Here is a 20141-nt window from a genome sequence, read left to right as displayed (position 1 = left end):
AGGCAAAACAAGAGGAGAAGAAACACACTAAAAAAGGAAAGGAAACACAAGGAAAAGAGAATAGATACCGAGGTGAAAGAAGGAGGTAATCGTGACTGGCGGACCTCTTACCTAAAAACTGGGTGAGCCAGTCACCCAGCAGCACATTAAAACCTTCTCCCTAAAATCCGAGGCAACAGATTGGACAGGACACAAAACCGTAAAACCTTAACCACAGTCGCTGCGTCGTCTTGCAAAATAGAGGGCAAATCCGGTGGCAAGGAAACCACCGCCCTCTGGTCAGAGAATAAAAGACAGTCAAGTAAAATGTGGCGGACAGTAATCTGGACGCCACAAGCACTGCAGATTGGGGGGTCCTCCCGCCGGAGTAAAAAACCATGCGTGAAGGGACTGTGTCCAATGCGGAGGCGAGTGAGGAGGACCTCATCCCGCCTGTATGACTGGTAGGACGTACGCCATGGTCGCGTAGTGGCCTTTACCAGACGCAGCTTATTGTCAGAAACTGCCAACCACTCCTCTTCCCATTGATGCATAACACGAAAACGCAAAAGGGAGGTTACAGCATGGAGGGGGACGGCACATTCAACAACGTGAGGGAGGGAACATGCATCTTTGGCAGCCACATCCGCCAGTTCGTTGCCCCTAATACCCACGTGCCCCGGCACCCAGCAGAAAGAAACCACCTTCCCCTGCCGTTGCAGGTGGAGTAGGGCATCATGGATGTTCTGGACGACCGTATCCGCTGGGTACAAGTGTTGAATGGTCTGAAGGGCACTCAGGGAGTCAGAACAGATGAGGAACTTAATACTGGGAACACATCTCATCTGCTCCAATGCCCGCAGTATTGCAAATAATTCGGCATCGAGGATGGTAAACACCGCAGGAAGCCGTAACTTGACGACTCGATCAGGGAAAACAACAGCACAACCAACAGTGTCCCCCTGTTTAGAGCCATCTGTGAATACAGGTACATGGTCCGGATGCTGATTTAAAATATCGTAAAATAAGGAGGTAAAAACAAACGCCGGAGTGCAGTTCCTCCGGTTCTCCGACAAGTCTAAAAGGATGCTGGGCCTCTGGAGCAACCAGGGAGGCAGGCGAGTAAAACCTTGTCGTTGGGGGGCCACACGCTCCACACCAAGGGACTCAAGCAAATGCTTGGCACGAATCCCAAATGGTTTTGTTGCCCTGGGACGACTGGAAAAGAGACGTTCCATAGGCGGTCGGGCAACGGTAGGGTACGCAGGGGAGGTAGGACAGGCAAGGAAATGACACACCCGTCGCACCATGAGGAGTTTCCGCCGGATGGCGAGCGGCGGTTCCCCTGCCTCAGCACACAGGCTGGGGATGGGACTGGTACGGAAAGCACCAGTGGCCAGCCTGATACCCTCATGGTGTACTGCGTCAAGGATCTTCAGATACGAAGGCCTTGCTGACCCATACACGGTGCAAGCATAGTCAAGACGCGATCGGACGAAAGCCCTATAAAACTGAAGCAGACGCGCCCGATCTGCTCCCCAGGACCGATGGCTCAGACACTTCAAAATATTCAGTGCCTTCAGGGCCCGCACCTTGAGGTCTTTAAGGTGAGGCAACCACGACAACTTGGAATCAAAAGTGAGGCCCAGGAACCTCACAGTGTCTCTAAAAGGAAGAACGGTGTCCCTCAGACGCAATTCAGGGGAGGTAAAAAGACGCCGAGAACGATTAAAATGAACACACACAGATTTGTCTGCAGAAAAGGTAAAACCCGTCTTTGCAGTCCATGCCTCTAAGCGCTTTATCGTAAGCTGTAACTGCCGACTAGCACTGACAAGACTGGAGGAAGAACAGAAAACAGCAAAATCGTCCACAAACAAGGAGCATTGGGCAGGACTCCGGATAGTGGACGTGATACTGTTAATAGCAACGGCAAAGAGGGTGACACTTAAAACGCTGCCCTGAGGAACACCATTCTCCTGCACGTACAAATCCGATAGCACATTACCAACCCGATACCGAAAGAGGCGGTGAGAAAGAAAGGATCGAATGAAGATGGGGAGACGGCCACGAAAGCCCCACTCATGGAGTTGATTGAGGATAAGGCGGCGCCAAGTAGTGTCATACGCCTTATTAATGTCAAAGAAGACCCCTAGACAATGCTGGTTACGTAGAAAGGCCTGCTGGATGGCGGCCTCAAGCAGGGTCAAGTTGTCTATAGTGGAACGACATCTCCGAAAGCCACACTGAGAGGGGCTAAGGAGCTGCCTGGTCTCGAGCAGCCAAACCAGGCGGCGGTTGACCATGCGTTCCAACGTCTTCCCAACACAGCTCGTCAAGGCAATACTCCGATAACTACTGGGATGCGTTCGGTCCTTCCCTGGTTTGAGGAGGGGAATCAAAATTGCCTCCCTCCACGAGTCAGGGTACGTGCCAGATAACCATATCATATTGAAACAGTTCAGGAGAACTTCCTTGGATGGCAGCGACAGGTGCCGCAGCATGCTGTACCGGATTTGATCATGACCAGGCGCAGTATCATGAGCCACAGACAGCGCAGAATCCAGTTCCCACATTGTGAAGGGGCAGTTATAGGGTTCAGAATTTAGAGACCGGAAGTCCAAGTGACCCCTTTCGACGGCAGTGCGGTAGCGGCAGAAATCTGGATCACAGTTAATAGTGGCGGTAGATTCCGCAAAATGCATGGCCAGTGTCTGGGCAATGTCTCTCGGCGCCGTGAGGAGACATCCCTGATGCAGCAAAGCTGTGACAGGTAGCTGGCTGAGTTTCCCGGAAATCCTCCTGATGGCTTCCCATACTTTCGTAGAACTAGTGGAGCGAGAGATGGAATTCAAGAACGATTGCCATGACCGTCGTTTGCTCTCTTTAATCACCCGCCGCGCTCTGGCCCTTGCCACTCGAAAGGCCGCAAGATTGTCAGCTGAGGGACGGCACTTGAAGCGGCGCAGTGCTGCACGGCGAGCGCGGATGGCTGAGTGGCACTCAGTGGTCCACCAAGGGACAGGACGCCTCTTGGGATGACCGGATGACCGTGGGATGGACAATTCAGCAGCATGAGAGATCACGGCTGCAACATGGTCTACCCATTCGTGGACGCTGGCACGGTGTTCCAAAACAGCCAGTTGGCTGAAAAGTGTCCAGTCAGCTCTGCAAAGGTGCCACCGGGGCGGCACTGGTAATGCCACAGCCTCATCCAGGAGGCGAATCCAGAGGGGGAAGTGGTCACTAGAATGGAGGTCAGCTGCAGCCTCCCACAGAGCAGAATCCGCGAGTGCAGGAGAGCAAAAGGAAAGGTCAATAGCCGATGACGATCCGGAAGCAGCACAGAAATGAGTGGGAGCACCAGAGTTGAGGAGGCACAGTTCTTCAGACATCATGACGCTTTCCAGAATGCGACCCCTGGGGCAAGTAGTCGGAGAGCCCCATAAGACACTATGAGCGTTGAAGTCCCCCAGAAGAAGAAATGGGCGAGGGAGTTGGCTAATAAGGTCCGTGAGAGCCTCAGTGTCTATCGCATCCGGAGGTGGTAAATAAACAGAACAGACTGTGAGCCTCCGACCCACAAGAATGTCAACTGCAACTGCTTGTAAGTCGGTGACGAGAGTGAGCTCAGATGAGGGGTGCACATCACGGACAAAAACTGCAACACCACCCTTTGCCCTTTGCCCCGTCAGATCATCTTTTCGATATGCGGTATAGCCGCGTAAAGAAGGAGAATCAGTGGCCCGAAAATGTGTCTCTTGGAGACATAAGCACAAGGGGCACTCTCGTATGAGGAGTTGTAATTCGGCCACATGCGTCCTGAAACCATTCAGGTTCCACTGTAATATGGGAGCCAGTGATCAGGGTGGCTGAACTTTCACCCTGCCTCTGTGCTTTGGAGGAGAGACCGTACTGGCCGGAGATTTATTCCTGGGGCGAGAAGACCGCCCCCGGTCGACATCAATGTCCATAAGATCCGATGACGACCCACGGGAGATGTCAGACAGTACGATGGCATCATCATCGGACCGACGCTGACTAGTCTCCTCAGGTGGCAGAACCTTCAGCTTCTGAGGCTTTGTCTTGGGGGGCTTGGAATGCAGAGCCTTGTCAACAGTTGGAGGTTGACTCGCCTGGGCAGAAGGCGCCATATGGGGGGAGGCTGGAAGTACCTCAATGTCAGCAACCACGGCCTTGTCCGATGTAGCGGGGAGAGCCGCAGATTGCAAAACAACCGCAGCAGCACAAGTGCACTGGCAAGCGCAGGTTTTAGTGCTAACACTAGCAACCTCCGTTTGTGTAGCAACAGTGGCCAGTTGTACCGGTTTTTTGAGAGCGGAAGCGAAAGATGTGGAAAAAACAGGAGGTTGCATGGCCTTAAAGATCTTCTTGGCCTCACCATAGGGGATGCGCTTAGAGGTTTTAATCTCCTGTACCTTCCGCTCTTCGAGATAGATGGGGCAGATCCGGCTCCAGACAGGGTGACTCCCAGAGCAATTCACGCACTTCACAGGCGAGGAACAATCGGCTCCGTCATGGGCAGGCTGACCACATTTACCACACGTGGCTATTCCATTGCACCCCAACGTAGTATGCCCAAAGCGCTGACATTTAAAACAGCGCATTGGGTTGGGGAAATATGGCCGTACGGACAAACGTAAGAACCCCGCTTTAACATGCTCCGGGAGTCTCGGGCAACTGAATGTGAGAATAAACGAGTCAGATTTGACGAGGTCCCCATTGACTCGTTTCATAATGTGCTGCACGTCAACAATTCCTTCGTCAGCCCACTCAGATTTTAGCACGTCTATGGGGATATCCACCAAGTCCCTACACGTCACAACACCCTTACTATAGTTCAAAGTGGAGTGGAGCTCGGTCTCGACAGCGTACTCTCCTAGACAATTTGCTTTCCGAAGGGCAGCGACTTGACGGGAACTAGAAGTTTCAACTAACAGAGTCCCATTGCGCAGTCGCTTTACAGATTTCAGTGTTCCTGCAATTCCCTCAAGACCCTTGTGGATGTAAAAGGGAGAAACCCTCTCAAAGCTACCCTCCTTCCTTTTAATAATCAAAAACACATTCTGATGATCAGCATGTGCTCCGTTACTACATTCTGTTAAATCTCTAGCAACACCAGGCGCTGGAGGACTCGCAGCGCGTAGCCGCTTTTTCGATTGGGTGTGTTTTCCAACCAGCGGCCCACCCAAGCCACTGGTAGGGGGAAAAGTAGAGGTCGAAGGGTCCATTGTGGTCCCACGAGCAGCTAGGGAACTAAAAGTCCGCTCAGACAGAGCCCCGCGTGCCTGAGTAAGCCTTATACAACTGGGGTGCGGCAGGTGCCCCAGAGGTTGCCCGCTTGCGACTGTTCCACCCCAACAGCCATGCATCTTCTAGGCGCGGAGCACACCGAAAGATTGAGGGGTTTTTATAGAGGTTGGCCTTCCTCGCAATCCAGGCGGTCAAGCCAAGATTACCATTCCCCGCAGCACACAACGTTTCACCGCCGCGCCGTACGGTGGTCGCTGAAGCATGTCCGGGGGTTACGGTGTCAGGACACTGGCGGCGCAGACCAGTCCCCAGCTCAGGACCCCGGGGTCGCCAAGCCCGTACTCAGCAAGTGAATGCTGAGCCCCTGGGGGAGAGATATACGAGGGAAAGACCCCGTGATGTGTATCTTCTAAAACAGTCATTTGACTTCGTAAACAGATGCATTTAGTGATATGTTGGCTATACACTGAGAAGACAAAAGTAAAGACCCACAGTATCAATGACGTGCCGAGAATACGAAATTTCAAAAATTACCACTCACCACACACAATGCAGTGGCCAACGGCCTTCACATGACGACCGAGAGCAGTGGCGTTCGCGTCACTGCTAAAAGATAAGCAACACTGCGTGATATCGACGCAGAAATCAATGATAGACATAAGGCGAATTATCCATAGCGACAGTGCAGCGATATTTTGCATTAATGGGCTATGGCATCAGACGACCGAGGCGAGTGCCTTTGCATTGCCTGCTGCGCCTCTCCTGGGCTCGTGGCCATATCGATTGGACCCTAGGCGACTGGAAAATGGTGGCCTGGTCAGATGGGTCCCGATTTCAGTTGGTAAGAGCGGATGGAATGGTTAGAGTGTGGCGCAAACCGCACGAAGCAATGGAGCGAAGTTGTCAACAAGGAACAGTGCAAGCCGGTGGTGGCTCCATAACGGGGTGGGCTGAGTTTACATGGAACTGATTTGGCCCTCTGATCCAACTGAACCGATCACTGGCTTCTTGGAAACCATTTGAAGCCATTCATGCCGTACATGTACACAAACAATGATGTAATTTTCATGGATGACAATGCGCCACAATTGTTTGCAGTTGTTTTGAAGAACATTCTGGACAATCCGAGCGAATGATTTGGCCACCCAGATCGCCCGACTAGCATCCCATCGAACATTTATGGGACGTACTCGAGAGGTCAGTTCATGCACAAAATCTTGCACTGGCAAAATTTTTGTGATTATGGACGACTATGAAGGCAACGTGGTTCAGCATTTCTGGTGGAGACTTCAAACGACTTATTGAGTCCACGCCGGGCAGAAGTAGGTCCGACACGATGTTTGGAGGTGTCCTATGACTTTTGTCACCTTAGTGTATTATCTCGGCTACTCGTGTGGCAGAATTATCGAGCAGTCACGATATATATATCGACCCAATCTTCTCCCTAAGAGCCACGTGTATACGGTATCCGAAATTATTGTTGTTGTGGTCTTCAGTCCTGAGACTGGTTTGATGCAGCTCTCCATGCTACTCTATCCTGTGCAAGCTTCTTCATCTCCCAGTACCTACTGCAACCTAAATCATTCTGAATCTGCTTAGTGTATTCATCTCTTGGTCTCCCTCTACGATTTTTACCCTCCACGCTGCCCTCCAATGCTAAATTTGTGATCCCTTGATGCCTCAAAACATGTCCTACCAACCGATCCCTTCTTCTAGTCAAGTTGTGCCACAAACTTCTCTTCTCCCCAATCCGATTCAATACCTCCTCATTAGTTGTACGATATACCCATCTAATCTTCAGCATTCTCCAGTAGCACCGCATTTCGAAAGCTTCTATTCTCTTCTTGTCCAAACTAGTTATCGTCCATGTTTCACTTCCATACATGGCTACACTCCAAACAAATACTTTCAGAAACGACTTACTGACACTTAAATCTACACTTGATGTTAACAAATTTCTCTTCTTCAGAAATGCTTTCCTTGTCATTGCCAGTCTACATTTTATATCCTCTCTACTCCCTTACTACTTTAATTGTCTCATTTCCTATTCTAATTCCCTCAGCATCACCCGACTCAATTCGACTGCATTCCATTATCCTCGTTTTGCTTTGAAATAGCTGAATAGTGAATTCTACCGCAAATGATCGGAATTCTTTTTGTGCAAATCGGGATGCGCTGTTTTCCCTTGTCGCGTATGCTGGCTCGTTTGACTCCGACTGAAGTCTGCACTTGTGAAGATTTCATAATCGCCTTTAGAGAAGTGCACTATTATACAATCCGTCAAGTATAAACAAGGGAGAGAGTCGTCTAGAGTTTTGACTAATGATATGTTACAGGGTATCAAAGTTGGAAGAATCTCAATGTCCCACCAACTACGTTAGATCAAGCCCAAATATTAGTTCGAAATATGTATGATACTGTATTTGCGATGCTCTTCAGAGCTGTATCTGTCCTTTCTATGGCATATCGCAAGAAATTTGTACAGTTTCGTAATATTATGTGACATCAGTGGTTGCTCGTAGTTATTTATGTGCTATAATTCAACAATTTATAAACGTACACTGTTAGAATTATTGTCTCACACGTAAAATGATAATTCAGCGAGGAACTGTATGGGGACCAGTAGCTACTGACATTTATTTCCAGGAAATCATTATTATGAGTTTACTATTTCAGTACTTACAGTGAGCTGATGTAATGTTCATCTCTGACGACATCCAAAATCTGAAAGAAAAAGTATTCATGTCAGTTTTCTTAAGAATATGAGTTACAGATAGCTAATACTAATACACTGAACTGTTATAGGACGATATCAGTTGGGTGCAATGACATAACATAACACAATACCTACAAAATGTATTATAAAATAGTCCAGTAGGTATAGAATTAGCCCGAACATAAAACCTGAAGATTGGCGAAGACTGTAGAATGTCAACACCGCACACTGTATTTGTATGTGTCAGATGGTGGACGTTCACCTACATCTAGGTAGGTTCATCTTCATCTAGGTGACTACTTACTGTTTAAGTGAACAGAAGTTAGAATATAACAATTCACTTCTTCTTCTTATTCTTCTTCCTTTCTTCCTAGGCTAAAGCCTGTTTACTTCAGTACCTCTCAGTCTACCCTGAAGTTCTCTCTCCATCTTTTCCTTAGACGGCAAATATTTCTTTTACCAACTGAAACTTTATTTCTAACGATTTTCACAATCTTTCGTTTACCCATCCCTTCTGTGTGTTGGTTGCATTCATGCTTTCTCTCATTATCGACTCATTAATGGAGTCGACTTACAATCCTTTTCTAACGCTTTCATTTGTCTCTCTTTTTCCCAGAGCCTTTCCTGTAATCCTTCGCATCATCTCAGATATGTATGTCATTATTGGGCTCACTACTGTTTTGTATTTTCTTCCCTTTGCATCTTTTTCTACATGTTTATTTTTCCAAATAGTAACATTTGAACATCTTTCCACTTTATCTGCTTTTGGTACTTGTTCTCTAAAGTCCTCTTAGAAATTTCCAATACTGGATAGTTCAATACCAAGATATACATTAGGTCTACAACTTTGCTTCCGCCGTTTTTTCTCAAAGTTCGGGGCTTTATTGTGAAAAACTTACAAAAAATATGATTCATAGATCGTCCATCGTTGGCCACTACATCCTCCCATCTTTGGGATAGCATACGAAGCCCGTGGCGGAAGAACTTGGCGTCTTTTGTGGGGATCCATGAATCGATTCAATTTTGCACTTGTTCACAAGATCGGAAGTGCTGGTCAGCCAGACTGTATGTCACTGATCGAAAAAGGTGGTAGTCAGAGAGAACAACGTATGGAGAATACGGCTGGAGGGGGTAGGACTTCTCATTTCAACGTTTCCATGTATATTTTGACGGGTTTTGCGACATGGGGTCGAGCAAAGACCTGTTGCAAAATTACCTTTACGTATCTATCACTGTATTGTGGCCGTTTGTGTTTCAGTGCTGGGCTCTAACGCAGCAATTGCTTTCGATAATGATGTCCTGTGACTGTCTTCGTCTGTTTCAGTAGCTACGAAAACGTTCTGTCTTCCACCAGTATGCCGGTCTCCGACATCAGGCACCGTTCTAAAGACGTTGAAAACGTTCTTCCACTAATAGTTCCCTCACCATTGGTTTTACCCAGCATTTTAAGAGCCACAGCCGCAGATTTCTTCATGTTAAAGCAGAAAATTAAAATTTCCCGTAAATGGATAGAAATGAGTACGTAAGTTGACGTACTTAATCGAGAATAACCTTATGATGCAATCACAAATCGATTAATATTTTTATGGCATAATGTCTACAGTTGCCTAAGCTTATTGTATTACAACTATGAGCAACCACCCGCAGCCCACTTGCCGCTACTGCCGTCTATTGCAAAACGGCGGAAGCAAAGTTGTAGGCCTTATAACTGTCATTAGCTGCTGAATAATTTTTCCATCCACTTTCGGTTTGCATCTAACTGGTTCCACAGGTGTGGTCATACATTTGGTTTTTGAACGGATATGATCATATTTAGTTTATCGGTTGCCACATTAAACATATGTCAACGTGTCTGCGGGTTGTCAGCATAACAGATGACTTTTATTTTTTCGTCCTCCATTTCTATAACTACTACCAGCCGATACCTTCGATACCGATATCTCGCCCATGACTATACTACAAAGCAATGGGCTCAAAGAATCACCTTGTCGAATACCACTATTAACTGCTACGCAGAAAGTCAACGTGGGACCAATTTTCGCCTGGATGTGGTTGTTAGGATAAATGCCTTCAATTGTTTTTATTAAATTGGAAGGAATCCCCCGATTGTAGAGCAGGTTTACCGCATCTGTTAACTGAATGCTGTCGAAAGCCTTCTGTAAATCAACACAACAGAGATAAGCTGGTCTCTTGTATTTAATGGACTTCTCTACAACAGATCACGTACGAGAAAAAATTCCCATCAAGATTTCACTACCGTTTAGCTGAATTCACATTACAAAGATGCGAAACAGCGTTCAGCTTTCGTAGTGGTCACGCTCCATATTAGGGGAAAAGCGCTTATGGCTGAAGCTATTCAATCAATGCAGAAGTTATTGAGTCATGTAGATCAGGAAAATAAGAACATATATCTCAGTATATTTCAGTACATTAATATACATTAATGTGAATAATAGAATGAATTGGCAGCTATGTCTCGAAACATTACGTGGAAAGTTCAGATAGTGATAGGATTGTTAAGAGACAACGTAACTCGACAGAATTGGATGCCTTCATTTGTTTTATTATAGTGTCACCGTCATGTTGGCTGTTTCTGCACTTTATAAGAATATGAAAGTAATTAGAGCCCCTTCGTAAGCTATGTGGGAGACATGTATAATACACAAAACTACGCTAATGGACATTCAATTGAAGACATTAGTGAGTTACGTAGACTTACATTTGTTCTGGAAAACGGTGGTTTGTCTCGTTTTGGTCCTTCTGCATAAAATCCAAAAGGAGCCGAATCACCGTTCATTAGAACACAAAGGCGTTCACATGATTAAATAAAGTGTACGTGCTGTTGTCTAAAGAAAAGGGCGCCATAGCAACGTGGGCAACTCGCAACGAAACCACACAGAACGGTAGTCACCACGTGCCGCACCGGCGAATGAGAAACGCCAGTGCAGCCACGCCTCCTAGAGCTTCACTACGCCGCCGCAATCGATGGTCTAGTTACGGCCCAGCAGAGGGACGCTCTGCCCAGATCGCTGTCACCGATCAACACCACAGCACCGTTTTAGATAGAACAACAGTGTATTAAAATTCTGCAGACCTTAATGTGAACGTTACCTCAATTATACTTTAAGTGAATAGTTTGATAAATTTGTCTGTATCAAGTGCTACGTTAATATCCCGAGACAATTGTAAATACTCGGAATATTCGTGTGGAAGTGGATTGTACCAAGTAAATCTCCATATCTAAACTGTAACAAAGTGTGTTTTGTGTGTTACTGTTCCACTCAATCTCCTTCCAGAACAAACGCAGAGAACCCACTGTTATACCAGCAAGTGTGTTTTTTCCCGGCACAATAGTGAACGCAACTCGCGCCTATTACATGTTTCAAACGGCACGCATATTAGCGTATTTGTACAACTCTTCATACGAAGGCATACAGACAGTCGGTTCTCCTTTGTTCTGTCTGCGAGTGGAACAGGGCAGGAAAGGACTAGTTGTGGTTCAGGATACCCTCGGCCACGCACCGTACGGTGGCTTGCGGAGTACGTACTTAGATGTAGATCCATAAAACTTGTAAAGTGACCCTAATTGATTAAATATTATAAAGGGTGTATCATAATTAATAGCGTTAACGCATGCAGTTGAAAGTATACGATACTGGAAGCAAAAAAGTCGGAGTAAACATAGGGTCGGAAATGCATACCTCAAGAGCTACGAGCAATTTTTCATCTTCGATACTGTGAAACAAATCTCTTCTGCTGCAAGTTCTTTGCTTTCCATGTTTTGGGAAGTGGTAGTATGGACCACAATAAGAAAAAAAGTCCAGCAAACATGTGCTTTAAAATGCATACCTTAAAAGTTACGAGCATTTCTTCAGAAAAAGAGTTATGTTTCAAAGTAGCGAAAATGAAAAAGTTCTTAACGTATGTATTTTAGAGCACATTTTTACTGGACACTTTTTTCTTGTTTTGGTCCACACTGCCACTTCCCAAAATATGGAAAGCGAAGAGCTTGCAGTAGAAGACATTTGTTTCACAGTATCGAAGATGAAAAATTGATCGTACCTCTTGAGGTATGCATTTTCGACCTATGTTTACTGAGACTTTCTTGCTTCTAGTATCGTGTACTTTCAACTGTACGCGTTTACGCCATTAATTATGATACACCCTGTATACAGCACACGAACGGGCGACATTCTACTGAGGATTCTAGTACCGTAATAAAACAAATGTAGCCATTTGCAGAGGGGCATAGTGGCGCAAAACAGGCGACGGTAGTAAAACAAAGCTTCTTAAAACTATTTGTAGCTGGTCCTGGTCTCCCTCAACAATCCTACTTGTAAAACAGCCACAGTACAAATAAAATAATGTCAGTTGTCGAATATTTTAACCCGAGGAGCTTTCGGGGTCTAATTCTAGTAAGGGAAAAACAGTAACTGAAACTACAGATTTTACAATAACGTTTTGTGGATGCCACTTCAAATAATAGATGGACAATGCGTTACTTTCTTCCCATACAACGAGCAACGTATGATCGTAGTGGTTCTCGTTTATCGTATTTATACACAAGAAATATTAATTGATGAAGGCAATAAATTCCTTGTCCACGTAACACGAATTGGATTTAAATATGATAACAAGTCATCGATGTGCACCTGCACTTAAAAATTGGTACATGCCAAAACTGTATAGAAATGTAATATAGATGTCTTAATTAATATTCAGTTTGTTCGATTAAATTAGACAAATTGTGGTGGCTAAAATAGTTTGCACTTTCAGAAAAAAATGCATTAACTTCAGCATTACAGAAATTTATGACCATGTTGTCACAGAACACAACTTATGGGAACATACCAATGCTTATGTCATTACTAAAACGAAATCTCAAATTCTCCGCGAGTAAAAAATATGAACACAACAGCATCTAACCAGTTTCGTAGCAACATCCTTACATAACGATTAACCTTATTCCAATCCAGTTACGTAACCAAATGAAGCTGAAGTAAGCCGTCCCTGTAATTAGTGAGGGGAGTATTTCATTAGTGGCGCAAAGTACAGACCAGCAGCCAACCTATTAACTACATCACCCCTGAAGAATGATAAACTCTCTAGAGTTGGGTTTCGATAATATGAATTTCTGAACCCATCAAGCAGCTACACGAGGATACGCTTGCAATAGATCAGCTCGCACACTCTTAGAATGAACGTCACAAAGTATCGGTCTGTCGTTGATTGGAAATTTTGAACACCTTCTCCTATGGCTTAGCATCTATGTACGACTTTTGCGATTTTCAGAAAACAGCAGTTACTATCAGCTATTCTAATTGTATGACTGACCTATGACCGTTATTACCCAGCAAACGCTTAGAAGCCTACAAACAATGCTTGGAGAAACCACTAAAATAAACTGCACGAAGTCACAACGCACAGGAAATGCGGTGAATAAGAAATGTTAAACGAGATTGCTGCCTGTTATACGGAGTTAAAACAAAAAGGTCACTTTGCTTGTTGGACTAGTAAAAGAGGAAGAAATTTTGAGAGCTAATAAGTCGTGGCTTAAGCGGTAGTGCTTCGGAATGAACAAACAATATACTGTGCCCGTTTCCCCAAATATAATGAGATAGGAGATAAGACTGTATCCCAGAATTATTAAAAATATCTGAGCATAAATATTCCATCAATTGTTGCAGTCAATCCTTACCGTACAAATCGTTACAGCTTAACTATATTTGCAACTATCTGTAGCGCGCCACGCTTTTCTGTGGCTCAGTCTGCTTAAATGGAAAAGAATGAAAGAGAAATAATGCATGGGAGCTGGATAAACTTCCTAATCTCTTCCTCTCCCGTGTTCCTGTTCATCTCCGCCTCTCCCATTCTTTGTCCATCTCCTCCTCTCCCTCTCCCTGTCTATCTTCTCCTGCGCCACTTTCTCTCCATTTCCTCGTTCTCCCTTTCTCAGTCCATCACCTCCTCCTTCCAGTTTTCTATGTCCATTTCCTCTCACCCGTTTCCTGTCTCCTCTTTCCCCCTCACGACGATCCCGACTCTCTATTATTGTCATGGCAAACTCACATTCTGCAATAGTAGTCCAGTCATAAACCAGTAAGCCATAAAAACAACTTTCCTGTTTGCTAGCAACATTTCATTAATGCGTACTGTATACTTACACTTACATATTAAAAATATATACAGTCCACACAGTCTAAATGTTTATCACAGTAAGGTGTAAAAATTTGAAGTAAATTAACAAGGTACATTTTGAAATTGTTCTGCAATAATATTTTCTGTTTACATGCACTATGTGACCAAAAGTATCCAGACGCCCACAAAACACGTTTTTCATATTAAGTGCATTTTGCTGCCTCTTACTGCCAGGTACTCCATATCAGCGACCCCAGTAGTCAATTAGACGTTGTGAGAGAGCAGAATGGGGCGCTCCGCGGAACTCACGGACTTCGAACGTGGTCAGGTGATTGGGTGTCACTTGTGTCATACGTCTGTTCACGAGATTTCCACACTCCTAAACATCCCTAGGTCCACTGATCCCGATGTGACAGTGAAGTGGGAACGTGAAAGGTCACGGACCGCACAAAAGCGTACAGGCCGACCTTTACTGATGACATTCGAAGAGGGTCGTAACGTGTAATAGGCAGACATCTATCCACACCATCACACAGGAATTCGAAACTGCATTAGGATCCACTGCAAGTACTGTAAAAGTTAGGCGGGTGGTGAGAAAACTTGGATTTCATGGTCGAGCGGCTGCTCTTAAAAAAAAAATCACGCCGGTAAATGCCAAACGACACCTCGCTTGGTCTAGAGACATTCAACGATTGAACAGTGGAAAAACGTTATGCGCTAACAGTAAAATTCGGAGGCGGTGGTGTAATGGTGTGTTTTTCACGGAGGGGGCTTGCACGCTTGTTATTTTGCGTGGCACTATCACAGCACAGGCCTACAATGATGTTTTAAGCACCTTCTTGTTCCCCACTGTTCAAGAGCAATTCGAAGATGGCGATTGCATCTTTCAAAACGATCGAGCACGTGTTCATAGTGCACGGCTTGTGGCGGAGTGGTTACACGACAATAACATCCCTGTAATGGACTGGCCTGCACAGCGTCCTCACCTGAATCCTATAGAATACCTTTGGGATGTTTTGGAACGCCGACTTCGTGCCAGGCCTCGCCGACCGACATCGATACCTGCGTGAAGAATGGGCTGCCATTCCCCGAGAAAGCTTCCAGCACGTGATTGAACGTATGCCTGCGGGAGTGGAAGCTGTCATCAAGGCTAAGGGTGGGCCAAGACCATATTGAATTCCAGCGTTACCGATGGAGGGTGCCACGAACTTTTAAGTCATTTTCAGCCAGGTGTCCGGATACTTTTGATCCCGCCTGTATTAGAATGCAACGGTATTTATTAAGATAATGATTCTTCTTATTTTTCAAACCGTTTCATGGTTCAGCTAAAACATTATATTTGTTTCCGTTGACAGGCCGTGGCGGACCCATTGGTGCCGAGTAACCGTCGTGTCATCCTCCGCAGTAATGTCTTTTAAGGTGGCATGGAGGGGCGCGAGTTCGAGACACCACTCTCCCGGGCGCTGTCCGTTTTCGTGACCTGCTGACGCTACTACTTACTGAAGTAGCTCTTCAGTTGGCATTACGAGGCTGAGAGCACTATGTTCTTGTCACAACACGATGGAAAAATCGCTGGCTATAACGGGAATCGAATCTGGGACTCCACATGAAAGTCAGCCGCACTGACCACTCATCTACGGAAGCGGCCAGACATTGTTTTCCACTTCAGAAGTACTTAATTTACGTTAAACGTCACTGTTTCCTTTGAAGCTTTGATCATTACACTCATACTCTGGCAGAATCGAGACTTTAACACGATCACGTGATCTAGTCTCGGTGGATCATAAGAACCTGCAGCTTTTGATACACTTTTTTTTTTTCTCCTAAAGATTGCAACATTAAATTTTTAAGAAGTGCACTCTCACACCCCGTTTCAACAAATTATCTGCCAATGTACATCCAGAGGTGAAGTTTCGGTTTGTGTTTAAAACCGACGCATTTCGAAAACTTTCGAGAGCTGTTCTAACAATTTGCTGCCAGACAGAAAGGATTACAAGTGCAGTAGAATAGTTGCGCCTCTGTGTTGCTGTCCTTTTTTCTTCATGACACTATTTCACCGTAATTTAAGGAAGAACGAATCATGACAAATGGTGATTTGTGGTACCACTAGTTACGATAAATGTCCCTGCTATTCTCTCTTGGGCGTAGATCAGTGAGCGTATCTGACACTGTTGACCTATCACGCGACTTTTTTTTTCCTTTTTTTCCTTCAGTTACCATGAGACTAATGTGTAGATTCTCTTCACATAAAATTGAAAATATAAGTTAATCATTATGTTAACCTGTTTCTTTATGACAATAAGTACGTAATATTGACGAATGAAGTGGACAAAACGCAAAGCCGCCAGACTGCCCAGTGCTGGCGAAGAACATGTTAGAAGCAATGACTTCATTACTCTTCACTCCTTACTTAGCCATTAAGCCATTGATAGGCAAGGGGCTACAGCACAACCATTCCGAGTATTGGAAGAGAAACGACACAACACCTCATTATCTTTTTGTGAAAGCGACCGTAGTTAGCCGCGTACAGATAATCCGACTGTGCAATACTAATCTGTTGTGTTCGGCAACAGACCCGACGGTAGTGTATTCCGAACTATGCCGTAAAATATTATTCGAGAAGACTGAAAGGAAATAAGAACCGAGTATCAAGCTCGAAATGCACAGTGCTCACGGTTTTGCTTAAGAAATCACCCTGGTACTGCCGGAAGTGGTCCAGAAGAACCTAATCTTGATGTTGGGATGGGAGTTTTACCTAGCTCCTCCCGATAACCTGGTAGGATTTATCAGTCTGTAAATTGTGGCAATGCATACATTCTTATAGACTGCTAAATTTAAGTCCACGCCACATTATTCTGCTGCATGCCCTAACCACTTCTCACATAACTCGTAGAGCTAAACATCATAAGCAAGTATGTTAGCATGCAATTGTAGTGAATCGTCAGTTATTTTCTGCATTAGTAAATTCGAGTGTGAGAACGATTATCTGACCAATAATTACCTGTCTTCGTTGTTTAGGGGAGATTTCTACCGTTTACGTTTTCACAATAATAGGCCGGGTTTTGAATTCAAGATTGAAGCACATGTATTCTTCTTGGTTCTTTATACTCTTCCTTCTCTTGGTACACAAATATGGATCTTCGTTCATTATTTTCTCCACAAATACAAGGATATCTAAGCTTAAGAAATGAGGGTCCACAAATGTGGTTCTTCTAGTCCTTAGTTTTAACGCGAGAACGCATCGCATTGCAAAGAACAATTCGTACGTTAGTTTAGTTTGCCGCATGCTGATAATGGCTGCTTCAAAAAACAGCAAGCTTTATAAATATTTGTTACGTCTAAATATTAGACTAAGAATCTTTGTTCCATCTTTTCTGGATGGTGATAATAGTTCACATTTGCATAAATTTAATTAATTACTATGAAATAACACACTTTCTGAGCACCCTCGTGGGTGGACCTCACGTCATAATGTAGATACAAGAAAAAGTAATTAGATGTTCCACAACCAATAACAGCGAAATTCTACAATGAAAACATAGGAGATGTTAATCTTTGTGACAGACTTTTATCATATATTGGCACAGAAAAATGGACGGTATGAATTTTTAATCATTTTATAGACCATGTGATTGCCAGTTATTGGGTGATGTACCATGTATGTTGTTGAATCAATCAAATAGCTAAACAAAAAGGGCTACTAGTAACACTACAAAATACATGTTGGCATAGTTGTAATTACAAATATGTAATTATATAGAACAGCAAGGAATAGCTCTCTTGCAGACAACTGTAGAAGTGTGTTTTGAAAAGGTTGGGCACCTACCAAAATTTCTTGACGTGAACAATGTTTCAAAGTGCAAGAAATCTCACTGAAATTTCAAAGCAAGGGTCGTGTGCATCAAATGCGAAATTTATTTACGTATTATGAAAAACAGATGCGCTCAATATTATACTAAAAAGTAAATATTTTTTAACTGGCAGTAGCAAACTATTACTTGAATAGTTTTGAAATTTTTGAAATAGTTTGAAAATTATTGCGCGATTCTTATTTCCTTGCACTTATGAGCCAATTTCAGAGCATCAACGAAAATATGTATTGGAAATCATGTATTCCGAACAGAGTAGCATGAAGAAAAATGTTTTCTGTATACATTAGTATATGCCGTTAATAGTTTCAAATAAAATAAATATTTTACTGCAACAGGAAGAGAAAATACAAAACAAACGCTAATATCCATTCACAATAAGTGAGAATGGATGTCCATACATGTGAACTTCCATTTATACCTTACTGAATCATCAAAAAACATTTCTTCTGTATTTTTGTCATTATTGTGAATTGGTTTGTTGGAAAAATGAGAAGAAAAATTTCCTGTGAATTGTTTTAATCTGAGTAGTGAAGAGGTTATTCTGTTCGAAAACAACTCGGGCACATTTAAGCATTGATATTATGTTCCATTTCTATTTTAATTACAGTCAAAATTCGCTTTTGTCTACTAAAAACGTTGTCGTCACATGACTGTCTCACAACCACAATCGTTCACAACTGCTCGCCTCACAAGGCACCAACCTCAAGACCAAAGACAAAAAACATATCAAAGGCAAAACTCAAACGTATTACAATGATTTGAAAATATAATCTGTAACATGAATTACTGAAAGAAAATATAGACATTCATGTGTTATTTTGAAATATAAATTGTACTGACTTTTATAAATTGTATTTGTTTCTGCACTTATAATTGACCACGTATGTACCAGACTGTGAAGTTTTTCAGAGTTTCCGTATATTTGGATTCAGAGTATACCTAATGTTCTCATTAACACTAAAACAAGAAAGGAATGGTAATAATAGGAAAGCATGTTAATAAACCAAGCTACCCCGCAAAAACGGAAACGCATAAATGATGAAAAAAATGGTACTGGACGAACGAATCCAGGAGAGACTGGTATCGATCGATTCAGTCTGGAAAAAAAAGATACACCCCAGGACTAATACGATGGGAAGGCCTTACCTAGTACCTACATAGTACTTAGTACCTACAGTAAGGATTTTGATACGGCTTTCATTAAAGATACTGACTCACGAGGAAGGTTTGTGCTTACAATGTATTACTGTATTTCTACGGCAGATAAACGTCCGGCCATAGAGAGTTGGCGTTGCCCGTGCGAAGCCGGAGCACATCGCTAGTAATGTACTAGTGCTGAAATACAACTGGTACACCTGCCGATTATAGCGTAGGGCCCCCGTCAGCAAGCAAAAGTGCCGCAGCACGACGTGGTCGGGAGTCGACTAATGTCTGAAGTAGTGCTGGAGGGAATTGACACACTGAATCCTGCACGGCTGTCCATAAATCCGTAAGAGTACGAGGGGGGGTGGAGATCTTTTCTGAACAGCACGTTGCAAGGTATCCCAGATATACTCAATAATGTTGATGTCTGGGGAGTTTGGTGGCGAGTGGAAGTGTTTACACTCGGAAGACAGTTCCTGGAGCCACTCTGCAGCAATTCTGGCCGTGTGGGGCGTCGCATTGTCCTGCTGGAATTGCACAAGTCCATTGGAATACATAATGGACATGAATGGATGCTGGTGATCAGACAGGATGCTTAAGTCCGTGTCACTTGTCAGAGTCGTATCTAGACGTATCAGGGTTCCCATAGCACTCCAACTGCACACTCTTCACCATTACGGAGCCTCCACCACCTTGAAGAACAGACTGCTGACATGTAGGATCCATGGATTAATGACGTTGTCTCTATACCCGTAGACGTCCTTCCGCTCGATACAGTTTGAAACGAGACTCGTCCGACCAGGCAACATGTTTCCAGTCATAAACAGCCCAATGTCGGTGTTGACCGGCCCAGGCGAGGCGTAAAGCTTAGTGTCGTGTAGTGATCAAGGATACACAGCCAATATCGATGATATATTAATGGACTAAGATCCGCCTCGATTGCGAAAAAACACCTAGTGTTTACCTAGGTTTCGGTGTAGATAACTACACCTTCTTCAGAACAATAAACTCAAAAGTGT

The 20141-nt window shown here is 44.2% G+C and overlaps 1 protein-coding gene across 2 annotated transcripts in view; it reads right to left on the bottom strand.

Moving 5' to 3' along the window:
- The window catches only part of LOC126365992 (protein GDAP2 homolog), a 929669-nt gene that overhangs the window by 697372 nt on the left and 212156 nt on the right, over positions 1-20141 (bottom strand). For both annotated transcript variants that reach the window (XM_050008813.1, XM_050008815.1), the window contains exon 3: positions 7937-7977. The gene's annotated coding sequence lies outside the window, so the exon portion shown is untranslated. The remainder of the gene's footprint in view (positions 1-7936; positions 7978-20141) is intronic.

This window comes from Schistocerca gregaria, chromosome 4 (assembly GCF_023897955.1).
Source record: "Schistocerca gregaria isolate iqSchGreg1 chromosome 4, iqSchGreg1.2, whole genome shotgun sequence".
NCBI lineage: Eukaryota > Metazoa > Arthropoda > Insecta > Orthoptera > Acrididae > Schistocerca > Schistocerca gregaria.
Note: the sequence above shows the minus strand (reverse complement) of the source record. Positions and strands in the feature narration are given on the sequence as shown.